This window comes from Alosa sapidissima, chromosome 7 (assembly GCF_018492685.1).
Source record: "Alosa sapidissima isolate fAloSap1 chromosome 7, fAloSap1.pri, whole genome shotgun sequence".
NCBI classification, from domain to species: Eukaryota; Metazoa; Chordata; class Actinopteri; order Clupeiformes; family Clupeidae; genus Alosa; species Alosa sapidissima.
This window is the reverse complement of record NC_055963.1, coordinates 37365757-37378524: the sequence shown is the minus strand read 5'-3', so window position 1 is coordinate 37378524 and position 12768 is coordinate 37365757. Positions and strand designations below refer to the sequence as shown.

Below are 12768 nucleotides of genomic sequence, written 5' to 3'. Positions count from 1 at the left end.
ACCACTACTAGTAGAGTAGCTTTACTGCAAACTTATTTTCATTCATCTTAGAGAATGTTTACATGTCAAAATAATATAGGCCTACTTTTTGGGTCCATTCTCACTCATTAATAAAGTATCTATCTAAGTATAAGTATAAAAACTATTTTGATCCCGTGAAGGAAATTTGGTCTTTGTGCAGTGGTTCTCAACCTTTTTTCACTGATGTACCCCTGTGAAATATTTTTTCAGCCAAGTACCCCCTAAGCAAAGCATTTTTAGTTGAGAAAAAAAGACTTAAAACAGAGCAATGTGCCATTAGTGTCTAATTTATTAAAGTTTAGAACTGATAAACACATACAAAATTCAAACATTTGGAAAAAAAACTATTTTGAACATTTAACATTTTAATAATCCATGACTAAATTTATTGCAAATGATTAAAACTTCGTTTCAGTTTTGACAGTGATTAACAGGCGATGGCGGGTGGCATGTGACAGGTTGGGTCGAATCATCCTGGTATGGGGGGGACTCTGGGTTTTTAGGATAATGAAATTGAATAGCCTACTAAAATATAAAATTCATTTTATGAACTTATATTTTCCTGAAATATTTATTAAATAATTGTTTGTAAAGTATTTTTGCATGGATTCTACTTTTTAAATATATGTATTTTAAAATCTCACGTACCCCCTGGAGTGCCTTCACGTACCCCCAGGGGTACGCGTACCCCCATTTGAGAACCATTGAATTAGTGAAACACACTCAGCACACAGTGAACACACAGTGAGGTGAAGCACAAACTAATCCCAGCGCAGTGAGCTGCCTGCTACAGCTGCGGCACTCAGGGAGCAGTGAGGGGTTATGTGCCTTGCTCAAGGGCACTTCAGCCATTCCTACTGGTCGGGGTTTGAACCGGCAACCCTCTGGATACAAGTCCGAAGCCCTAACCAGTAGGCCACGGCTGTCCCCAAAGGTCATGTATGTATGTATGTATGTATGTATGTATGTCTGTATGTCTGTATGTCTGTCTGTCTGTCTGTCTGTCTGTCTGTCTGTCTGTCTGTCTGTCTGTCAGGTTCCAGCTGGCTTGTCATTGTTGATAATTGATTTCTCCTTTTTAATATGAGAAACTTTTCAAAGGAAATCATGAGGACAACAAAAACAACGCTAGAGGAGATTGCAGAGTAATCCGGTTCCCACTACTGACGATTTATAAAATGTGAGAGGGCACTTTTACAGGCGGCACACACTGTGATTTGGACTGTGATAGAATATGAAGAGTGGTCTTTGCATTTGTGTAATGAAATTGGTGAGTCTTGAAGTCTTCAATAATTTGTTTCCCTTAAACTAACCATTTACATGAAGCATGATATGTCAATTGAAACATTCCACAGATAACTAGAAATGTAATGCCAGAGGAATTACAATAGTGGATGGAAAGCTGCTGGCTTAATGTTGGTGGGGAGATTCCTGAAAAAAAAACATTGAATCACTTAATCTTTGCGTTCATACAAACCCTTGTACCAAAAAACCTTGTGCGTCAGGCATTCTTGAGATATCACACTCAAGGTGGGTTTGGCCTTGACATTTGACTTCATCATTGAGTCCATACAAATGTTCACACCAAATTTGAAGCATGTGCGTCAAGCCGTTCTGAAGTTGTGACACAAGCATGAAAGCTGGCCTTTGGAAAATGTAATTCAGAGTATGCAATGCAAGACAACTGATGCTAATGTCATGTCAATAAGACAACTGATGCTAAAGCCAGTAAGGTCCTTAATGTGTTGGACAGTTTAGAGCTAAAGCAGCATGTTACAGGACCCACCCACAACCTTGGCAACACCCTCGATCTAGTCATTTCTAGAGGGATAGAAGTCACAGACTTATCAGTAAATGATATAAATATGTCTGATCATCATTGTGTATCTTTTAATATAGTAGCCTACTACATACTCCAAAAATTCATCCCAAAATTGCAATCAAATCGCGACTCTTGGACATTAGAGCAGAACAGCAGTTCATAGCTCTTATAGACTCCATAAATTTAGATATTTTACATCATCCCATTGATCAAATGGTAGAGGCTCTCAATCGTGAATTAGGCGCTCTGCTTGACAGAGTGGCACCCTTAAAGACTAAAAAAAGGCCCTGTAGCAAACTGACACCTTGGATGAACGAAAATATCCATGATCTAAAAAGATCATGTAGAAAAGCTGAGAGAACATGGAGAAAAACTAAGTTACAGGTTCACCGTGCCATTCTAAAAGAAAAAATAGCAAATTATAATAGAGCTATTCGGAATGAGAGGAGGAACCACTTCTCTAAGGTAATTGCTGAAAACAGTGGAAACTCTAGGGTGTTGTTCTCTACCATTGATAGGCTATTGCATCAAACACCTTTTGATACACTCAGTCAGGCATCCTCTCTAAGATGCGAAGAATTTGCAGACTTCTTCAAAAACAAAGTCATTTCTATAAGGGAGGCTATTGGTAACACAAGTAATATGTTTGATAGTACACCCAAAAACAGCCCCCCAAAATGAAGGTCCTTTAGCACTATTACTCAATCTGAGCTTGGTAAAATTATAACTCAAACCGGCTCCTCAACATGTGTTTTAGATCCAATCCCTACTACATTCCTCAAAAAAGTATATGATAGCTTAGCTCCCTTTTTTCTCAAGGTAATAAATACCTCATTAGAAACAGGTATATTTCCAACTGCTTTTAAAACCGCTGTTGTGAAACCTTTACTTAAAAAGTCAAATCTTGACCATACCAATCTGAGCAACTACAGGCCTATATCAAATCTATCGTTTTTGAGCAAAGTACTTGAAAAAGTTGTTTGTAATCAGTTAAAAACCTTCCTCAACGAAAACAGTATCCTTGAAAAATTCCAATCAGGTTTTAGATCAAATCACAGCACAGAAACGGCTCTAGTAAAAATAGTCAATGATCTCAGACTAGCTACTGACTCAAACAAAGTCTCAATCCTTATTCTTCTGGATTTGAGTGCGGCATTTGACACCATTGATCATAGCATCCTAATTCACCGCCTTGCGAAGTGGGTGGGTCTCTCTGATAATGCTCTAAACTGGTTTCAAACCTACATTACTGGCAGAGATTTTTATATCAGTCTAGGAGATCATGTATCTGAAAAACATGACTTGCCTTTTGGTGTGGCCCAGGGGAGCTGCCTTGGTACCCTGCTATTTTCTCTATATATGCTTCCATTGGGAAACGTCATAAGTCAGCATAATGTAAACTTCCACAGCTACGCAGATGATACCCAATTGTATATTTCTGTGGAGCCAACTAACCCAGATGGCCTTTGCTCCCTCACTGCATGCCTAACCTCCATTAATCAGTGGATGAGCAAAAACTTTTTGAAACTAAATGATGACAAAACAGAGGTACTTCTGGTTGGACCAAAACTAAAGCGAGATATTATTCTTAGTAATCTGGGGAACTTGGCACACCAGGTTAAACCAAAAGTAACAAGCCTCGGTGTCATCTTAGATGCAGAGTTAAGTTTTAAGCCCCATATCAGTAAAGTTACTCAGACAGCCTATTTCCACTTGAGAAACATTGCCAAAGTGCGGCCCTTTTTAACTCAACAAGATGCAGAAAAACTAATTCACGCCTTTATCACTAGCAGGTTAGACTACTGCAATGCACTTTTAACTGGTCTTCCCAAAAAACATCTAAAGAAATTGGCACTCATACAGAACTCTGCGGCTAGACTTTTAACTAAGACTAAGAAGAGAGAACACATCACCCCTGTGTTGGCTGAACTGCACTGGCTCCCTATTTCCTATAGAATTGATTTTAAGGTTATGTTAATTACTTACAAAGCTCTGAATGGCATAGCACCTTCATATATCTCTGAGCTTTTAATATCTCATCAACCACAAAGGAAACTTAGATCATCCAATTCTAATCTTTTAATCGTACCCAAAGTGCTCCACAAACAAAGTGGAGAAGCTGCGTTTATCCATTATGCCCCCAAACTATGGAACACCCTGCCTCTGTACATCAAGCAGGCGAGTTCAGTAAATATTTTTTAAAAAGATCTGAAAACATACCTGTACAGGAAAGCTTTTAGTTAACTCATCTTATCCTGTAGACTACATTTTCAGATTATTCTACATCTGCTACTATTGGAGGGCGCAGCCAGCCAGAAGCAGATGGGCTCCCCCTATTAAGTCAGGTTCTGCTCAAGGTTTTTTCCTGGAATATGGGAGTTTTTCCTTGCCACAGTTGCCATATGGCGTGCTTGTGGGGGGTAAGAGGGTTAAGGCTGCCAGTCTTATGACGTCATTTTCTATATTTTTGATATGTTGCTGAGTAGATCATAAACAGCAAAGAAAAGTGATTGATAATGACTGACTGACTATCATTGTGTTACATGCTTCAAATGTAAAGCACTTTGAGCTGCATTCTGTGTATGAAAGGTGCTATACAAATAAAGCTTATTATTATTATTATTATTATTATTATTAAGACTACTGTACCTGCAAAATGGGGCTTTCAGTTGGTGTTGATGACTGCTCATTCTGCAGCCAGCTAACAATTACTTTGTCAACGTTAAAATAATTGAATCAACGTCGCACTGCAACATTTATTCTACATCACTTTTGCACCCTTCATTAATATTAAAGCAACGTTGAAATTCTAACTACAGATCAATGGGATTTCAATGGTATTTCCACTAAAATGAATATTGAAACAATGTTGAAATTACAACCAAACTAAAGATCAACGTGATTTCAGTGCTATTTCAATTGATATTAAACCTCAGTAAACCACTATTAGTCTAATCTGGCAAAATATTGGGAAATTCATATCCTGCTTTATCTACAGCCAGGATAAATTTGGCTAGGCCTAGGTATGTCTTGTTTAGGCTACACAAGCTTGCATAAATAACCATTGACAACTTGTTATCAGTTAAGCAAGTGCATTTATTCACTCTTCATCTAGAAATTCACGTGTACTGTGTTTTCCTGCCATCCATAGCAGTTGCAGTCAGCCTGATCCTTCAGTAGCAGAGTGAAGCGGCACCTAACAGAAATAGAAGGGGGGGGGGGACAGCTGTTAGATAAATATGTTCAACTGAGCAACAAACTAACAGCTAAGCCTACAATCAAGTTATTTTACGCCAGTGGTTCTCAAACTTTTTCTTTTATTCCCCACTTAGATCAAGGGGGCATTTTTAAACCCCACCTGTCCCTCATCGCTCTAAGAAAGTGGTAGGTCAAACTTAAAATTGTCAAATTTATTGAAATAATGACAAGTTCCAAATATATCCTCGGCAGCAGAGTTAAAATCAGCTGGTGCTGCAGATATAATAAATAAATACATAATGTGCCATTGTAAATTAAACACACATTTCTGTTTTCCAGCAACATATTAGGAAGCATAGGCCAATATTTTACAGCATTGTACAATATATTCAATGAAATACCAACATGCTGCATTAAATGGATCACTGCTGGTTGGGAAATATTTTTGAAATAAACTTTGCAGAGATGTGATGTAGGCCTACAGTGGCTCCCGAATCAGACGTTTCAGTGATTTCACTCAGATTCTCAAAAGCATAATACTGTTGTGATCGAGGCGCCTGTCCCATACCTCAAGTTTTTTGGTGAATGCAGTAATCTTAGATCTGCTAGGTGAGGTAGGTGCTTGTCTTAGCCTTGTAACTGGAGATTTAACTCATTGAGCCACTCATACAAACGTAGTTCAAAACAAAGGCTAAGTTTCAGCCAGTGATTGTTTGCCATTTCCCTTGTCAGGCCAGCTATCGCTACGAAAGGCGGCTGGCTGGCAATTTGAGTGCTTAGCTAGCTGCTACCGGCTCCACTGCACACAACCGCGAACCTAGAAACATGAACTTACTATGTTGCTAAGCTACAAGTTTAAAGCTAACGCCAGCTTGCTTGCTTACTTGATTAGCCGAGTCGTTTTAAACAGACTTCACACACTCCATTCAAATACAAAACACAAAATAATTGTAACTTACATTGGGTGTGGTAGGAAAACGTCCGTTTCGTCGTCGTTTGTTGGACGAACCAGACAACAAGAACGTAAACTTTCTTCAAGAGGATGCTTGACAGCAGCAGTGCCTGTAGAATCGGTAGGAATAAATGAGGCAAGGAGAACGCTACTGCGCATGCGCACAAGTTAATTACGGGATGTGTAGTTTTAGGGAGCACCAGATTGTATGCATTAGAAGCTGAGACCGTTGAATTCACAGGTGACACCTGTGCCAGTGTTCTAATTAGCCCGGGAACTTCTCTGGGAGCTTAACAAGCGCAGCTGCCTTTAGGCCATTATGACATCACAGCCTTTGAAGTCTATGGGGGAAAAATGAGCTTTTTACCATTTTTAATCCCTTTTTCTCAAAAAGTATAAACTTTTTTAAAAATCTGAAAAAATAACTCTCTTGCCCCACTCCAGACCTTCAGAACGGTTATTTCAACATGTCTGTACGTTAAACGGTTAGAGTCGCATTAATTCTTGAAAAGGTAAAAAGAAAAGGTTATAACTAGAAAAGCATTTCCTGAAGGAAATACAGTGCATGCAAAGTTGTTGCTGGGTTGGTTGCTAGGGTAATTATAGTGGTTGCTATGCTGTAAAAGTGGTTGCTAGGTTGTTGCTAGGGTACTTAAGGTGGTTGCTAGGCTGTTGCTAAGGTAATTATAGTGGTTGCTATGCTATAAAAGTGGTTGCTAGGTTGTTGCTAGGGTACTTAAGGTGGTTGCTAGGTTGTTGCTAGGGTACTTAAGTGGTTGCTATGCTGTTGCTAGGATAATGATAGTGGTTGCTATGCTATAAAAGTGGTTGCTAGGCTGTTGCTAGGGTAATTATAGTGGTTGCTATGCTATAAAAGTGGTTGCTAAGTTGTTGCTAGGATATTTAAGGTGGTTGCTAGGCTGTTGCTAGGATAATGATAGTGGTTGCTATGCTATAAAAGTGGTTGCTAGGTTGTTGCTAGGGTCATTATAGTGGTTACCATGCTTTATAATGTGTAAATAGTAAAAAAAAGTAAGAATAGTTAAAAGTTATTGAAATTGGGAGAAATAGAGAGAGGGATAGAGAAAATGAGGGAAAGTGAAGAAAAGGAAGTGAAAGAAAGTTGGGATTAGAAGTGAGCTATTCAGTTGAATGGAGAGGGACACAGAGAAGAGGTTCCATTCAAGTTGCTGCAGGCAGTCAGTGAGAGAGCACAGGTGCAGTTGATTGCATTCTATTTCCTTAATAGCCTATTATGATGTCATAAAGCCAATGTTAAGTTTATGAAGATTTTAAGTTTAGTTTTTATTTAATATCTCAAAAAGTAAAAGTCGTAGAAATATGACAAGTCATAGAACGAAAATTTAGAGCAAGAGCTACGTGACGTAATTTGAACCAAGTTTCTACGATAAGCGGTTCAAGCCAAATTAGGGCCTGGAATAATAACTAGAAAAGCATTTCCTGAAGGAAATACAGTGCATGCAAAGTTGTTGCTGGGTTGGTTGCTAGGGTAATTATAGTGGTTGCTATGCTATAAAGTGGTTGCTAGGCTGTTGCTAGGGTAATTACAGTGGTTGCTATGCTATAAAAGTGGTTGCTAGGTTGTTGCTAGGGTACTTAAGGTGGTTGCTAGGCTGTTGCTAAGGTAATTATAGTGGTTGCTATGCTATAAAATTGTTTGCTAGGTTGTTGCTAGGGTACTTAAGGTGGTTGCTAGGTTGTTGCTAGGCTATTTAAGGTGGTTGCTAGGCTGTTGCTAGGATAATGATAGTGGTTGCTATGCTATAAAAGTGGTTGCTACGCTGTTGCTAGGGTAATTATAGTGGTTGCTATGCTATAAAAGTGGTTGCTAGGTTGTTGCTAGGGTACTTAAGGTGGTTGCTAGGCTGTTGCTAGGGTAATTGTAGTGGTTGCTATGCTATAAAAGTGGTTGCTAGGTTGTTGTTAGGGTATTTAATGTGGTTGCTAGGCTGTTGCTAGGATAATGATAGTGGTTGCTATGCTATAAAAGTGGTTGCTAGGCTGTTGCTAGGGTAATTATAGTGGTTGCTATGCTATAAAAGTGGTTGCTAGGTTGTTGCTAGGATATTTAAGGTGGTTGCTAGGCTGTTGCTAGGGTCATTATAGTGGTTACCATGATATAAAATGTGTAAATAGTGAAAAAAAGTAAGAATAGTTAAAAGTTATTGAAATTGGGAGAAATAGAGAGATAGATAGAGAAAGTGAGAGAAAGTGAAGAAAAAGAAGTGAAAGAAAGTTGGGATGAGAAGTGAGCTATTCAGTTGAATGGAGAGGGACACACAGGAAGAGGTTCCATTCAAGTTGCATTCTATTTCCTTAATAGCCTATTATGATGTCATAAAGCCATGTTAAGTCTATGGAGAATTTTAAAGTTTAGTTTTTATTTAATATCTCAAAAAGTAAAAGTCGTAGAAATATGAAAAGTCATAGAACGAAAATTTAGAGCAAGAGCTACGTGACGAAATTTGAACCAAGTTTCTACGATAAGCGGTTCAAGCCAAATTAGGGCCTGGAAGAATAATAATAAGTCGGAAGAAGCCCCAGGAATAACAATACAGTGCATTTGCATGCACTGTAATAATAATAATAAGAAGAAGCCAGGAGATTTCAAGATAGTGGATTCCATCCACTATAACTAGGTGGCTACCAGGTTCATAATTGCAAACAGATAATATCTAGCTAGCATCATCATTACATGCTTCTATTTCCAAATGAATGAAGGTTGTTTATACCAACTTAATAGTATGCTTATTGTGCTATAAATGTGGCAGTTTGTGGACTAGCCATAGGGTATATTTGAACGGAGCTGACAAAATCTTATGAATGTGTAGACAATGTTCTTAAAGTGTCACCTTTGTCAAATTGTGTTAATTTTCTACTTTGTTCCTTTTTTGTGTTTGTTACTGAGTGTGTGCAGAGTGTGGGGTTGTTTTTGTGTGTGTGTGTCTGTGTAGGTGTGTTTTTATGTGTGGGTGCATGTGTGAGGGTGTGTGTGTGTGTGTATGTGTTTGTGTGCGTGTCGTGTGTGTGCACGAGTAGTGTGCCATTCAACTACTTTGCCAATAACATAGCCCATCTGTTACAATAATGCATACAGAACTGGTTCCTTCCTTCAAAATACTGTAGGGACTAGTGAATCACCATCATTTAACAATGTTAACAAACATGAAATGTAAAGTATATATATTTAACAGGAGTAAAAAGGGGTAGGGTGGGGTGAGAAGGGTTAATGTAACAACTACATATTGCAGTTATATACAATAAATTAATTTGTTACTGTACACCAAGTGGCCTGTAGGTGGCCGGACACAGTTTTCTGTCAATATCTCGAGAACCGTAGGGCCTAGGAGGACCACCTTTTTTTGTATGTCGGTCTTAAAGGGTCATGTCAACCCATCCCAAAACCATTCAATTTCAATTTCAATTTTATTTCACTTATAGAGCGTCAAAACATTACACATTTCATGGCGCTTTACAGAGTGTTAAAACATTCAAAGAGAGCTCATGAGTAACAGGGGTGAGGAAAAACTCCATAGAATTGGATACACATATAGGAAGAAACCTCGAGGAGATCCACGACTCAACCTGACCTATCTGCCTAGGGTCAGTTACAGGGCAGTAATGTCTGTATACATGATAGATGGTTAGTTAGGTTTAGAGCAGTGTTTCTCAAACTTTTTCAGACCAAGGACCACCAATAAAAAACAACCTCACAGACCACCTAGCTAAAAAAAAAAAACAGTTGATCTACTTCAACAGTATATTACACAGTAGGCCTACTCACTGAACCACCTTGCTTATTGTGTCAGAAGATTCATTTAAATTGGCATAGCTTACATATGCAGTGTTGCAGAACTGTCTGGATTTACATACAAGTTGGTTCAATATTGCAAACAACTCATCTATATTATGTTTTACCACGTCTGCTCGCGGACCACACTTTGAGAAACACAGTTTTGAGTTTTGACAAATCCAGTATGATAATGCATTTAGCATTTACTATTTAGTAGGATTCCAATCAGCGGGTCGATAAACATCCGTTTTTGTGACGTCGGCGCCGGACATATGGCTGCCGTCAGTGTCCTCCTCAACTTTACATTTTTTTCATCTTTCTAGTGTTATTTTCGTACTTTTTATCATGTGTCAAACGCTGATCACTTACAGTAGACAGACTCTCTTAGATATTAGACTCAATCTGCAACTACATCGAGGGACTTTCACCCTGCCGGAGGAAAAGAGGGAAAAGAGGATATTGGTCAGATTGAGAACAACATCGCCCTCCCTTTCCTAGCATTCTCCTGGCTAACGTCCAACCATTGGATAACAAACTGGATGATTTCAGAGCCAGATAGTGGGATATCAAGAACTGCAATGTCTTTGTTTTTACGGAGACGTGGCTGGACACGATCACAGACTCGGTCATTCTACCGGAGGGACTCTCTATCCATCGACAGGATAGAACAATGGAGTCGGGCAAAAACAGAGGAGGTGGTGTGTGCATTCTGGTTAACAAATGCTGGTGTGTGGATGTACAAACGACATCGACAGGGTGCTCTCCTGACCTCGAACATCTCATGGTCAAATGCTGGCCTTTATCTACCCAGGGAATTCTCAGCAGTCTTTTTCATCGCTGTTTACATCCCACCACATGCTAACACCACACGGACGCTGGACAACCTGTATGAAATCATTGATCGGCATGAAACTGCATCCGGAGGCCGCAATCATCGTGGCCGGCGACTTTAATAAAGCCAACCTCAAGAAAGTTCTACCGAAATACCATCAACATGTGATTTTTCCAATTCGAGGTGATAACACCCTGGATCACACATACACTCCATACAGCCATGCCTACAAAGCACCCCCTGCCCAGCCTTTGGCAAATCGGATCACTCCTCAGTCTTGTTACTGCACGCCTATAGACAGAAACTGAAATGTGAGCGGCCTGCGATTCGCTAGTACAGCGCTGGACGGATCAATCAGGCGGTACAGCTGGGTAACATTATCTCCTCCACTCAGCACTGGTGCACCACAGGGATGTGTGTTAAGCCCCTGCTGTACTTTGTGTACACCCATGACTGTATGGCAACTCACACCTCAAACACCATCATTAAGTTTGCTGATGACCACCATAATCGGCTGTATCACGAGTAATGATGAGTCTGCTTACAGAGCAGAGGTGGCAACCCTGACATCCTGGTGCCAAGACAACAACCTGCTGCTCAACGTCAGCAAAACCAAGGAGTTGATTGTGGACTACAGGAGACTGCAGGAAGAGCACACACCCATTTACATTGGAGGCACAGCAGTAGAGAGAGTCAGCTGCTTCAGATTCCTTGGAACTATTATCAGCGAGGATCTGAGCTGGTCACACCATATAGGTATGGTCACAAAGTCAGCGGCTCTTCTTTCTTTCTTCAGCGGCTGAGGAAGTTTGGTATGGATGGTGAAATATTGACCAACTTCTACCGCTGTACCATTAAGAGCATCCGGACTGGCAACATCACATCATGGTATGGTAACAGCATTGCCCATGACCGCAAAGCTCTGCAAAGGGTGGTCAGGTCAGTGCAGCGCATTACAAGGACTGAGTTACCAACTACTCAGGACCTTTACAGCCAGTGCTGCAGGAGAAAGACCAAGCGAATCCCAGCCACAGTCTCCTACCATCTGGTAGAAGGTACAAGAGTATGCGGACCTGTACCAGCAGATACAGAGACAGTTTCTATCCACAAGCCACCAGGATGCTGAACTGTCATTCTCTTCCTCATAGCAAATCAACCTCAAACCTCAGAACCCCCACCCAAACACACAACATACAGTACCCCCTCCCCACACATACCATTTCATCATCCCCCTTTTCTTCATCCCCCTCCCACACACCCCATTACCCCCCCGCACCTACACACACACAATACACCTTTTTAATTACTACTTTTAATTTATTATTTTAAGTTGAGCTGGCTCTTGAGCATAAGAATTTCATTACTTATAATTAATTTTATGAGTACATGACAATAAAACTACTTGAACTTGAACATTCAGCCCATTAACTATAAAACGTTCACCACAACCTCTGCGAGTAAGTGTTCATCTGTGTACTGTTTCAGCTGCAGCAGGTAGACTTTTGAAGGTTCGCTCTGATATAGTCTTCATTGTCCGTGGTACATCGCACATGTAGAATGAGGAGTTTCCATCTTGAATGAGAGCACATTGGCTTGGAGAAGGAAGTTGTGCATTCTCAGCATCTGTATATCATCTGTATAGCATCTGTATCATCATATATGTAGCGAGCTAGCTGGCTACAACCTAGATCATGTACAAAGACGAATAGAAACCGAATGTATTGCTCACAAATATATGAGAATTTGAGCTGCAAATTGAGCTGATATTGCGGATCATATTGGCCTAAGTGAGGGTCCGGGGTTTCCTTCCCCGGGAACATTTTGAAATTCTTGCTGTTAAACACACCATTTTAACGCAGTTTGGGAGGGCCTTCTGTCTAACTCAGCTAGGTGACGTGAACATGATGCAAGGGGCAGAAGTTACGTGCATCATTACTCGTTGCCAGAGTCTCTCGCTGAGCAAATGCTTCCACGAGAACTCTGGATTCCCAGGGTAAAAATGTGCTGAATTGTTTTCTAAACCTACCTTAGAATAATAAGGTTCTATCTGACATTTTTGTCAAAATGGAGTTATTTACATATTTTTATTCTTTGAAAGTTTCTTAAGTTCAGATGAGATGCTTCTTAAA

The 12768-nt window shown here is 40.0% G+C and overlaps 1 long non-coding RNA gene across 1 annotated transcript; it reads right to left on the bottom strand.

The window, feature by feature from the left end:
- Nucleotides 1–4918: 4918 nt before the first annotated feature.
- On the bottom strand, nucleotides 4919–6109 carry LOC121713573. Its single transcript, XR_006032864.1, has 2 exons — nucleotides 6001–6109; nucleotides 4919–5039 (listed from the first exon to the last, which is right to left on the bottom strand). It is a non-coding gene; the product is annotated as an uncharacterized LOC121713573 (long non-coding RNA).
- Between the last annotated feature and the right edge of the window lie 6659 nt (nucleotides 6110–12768).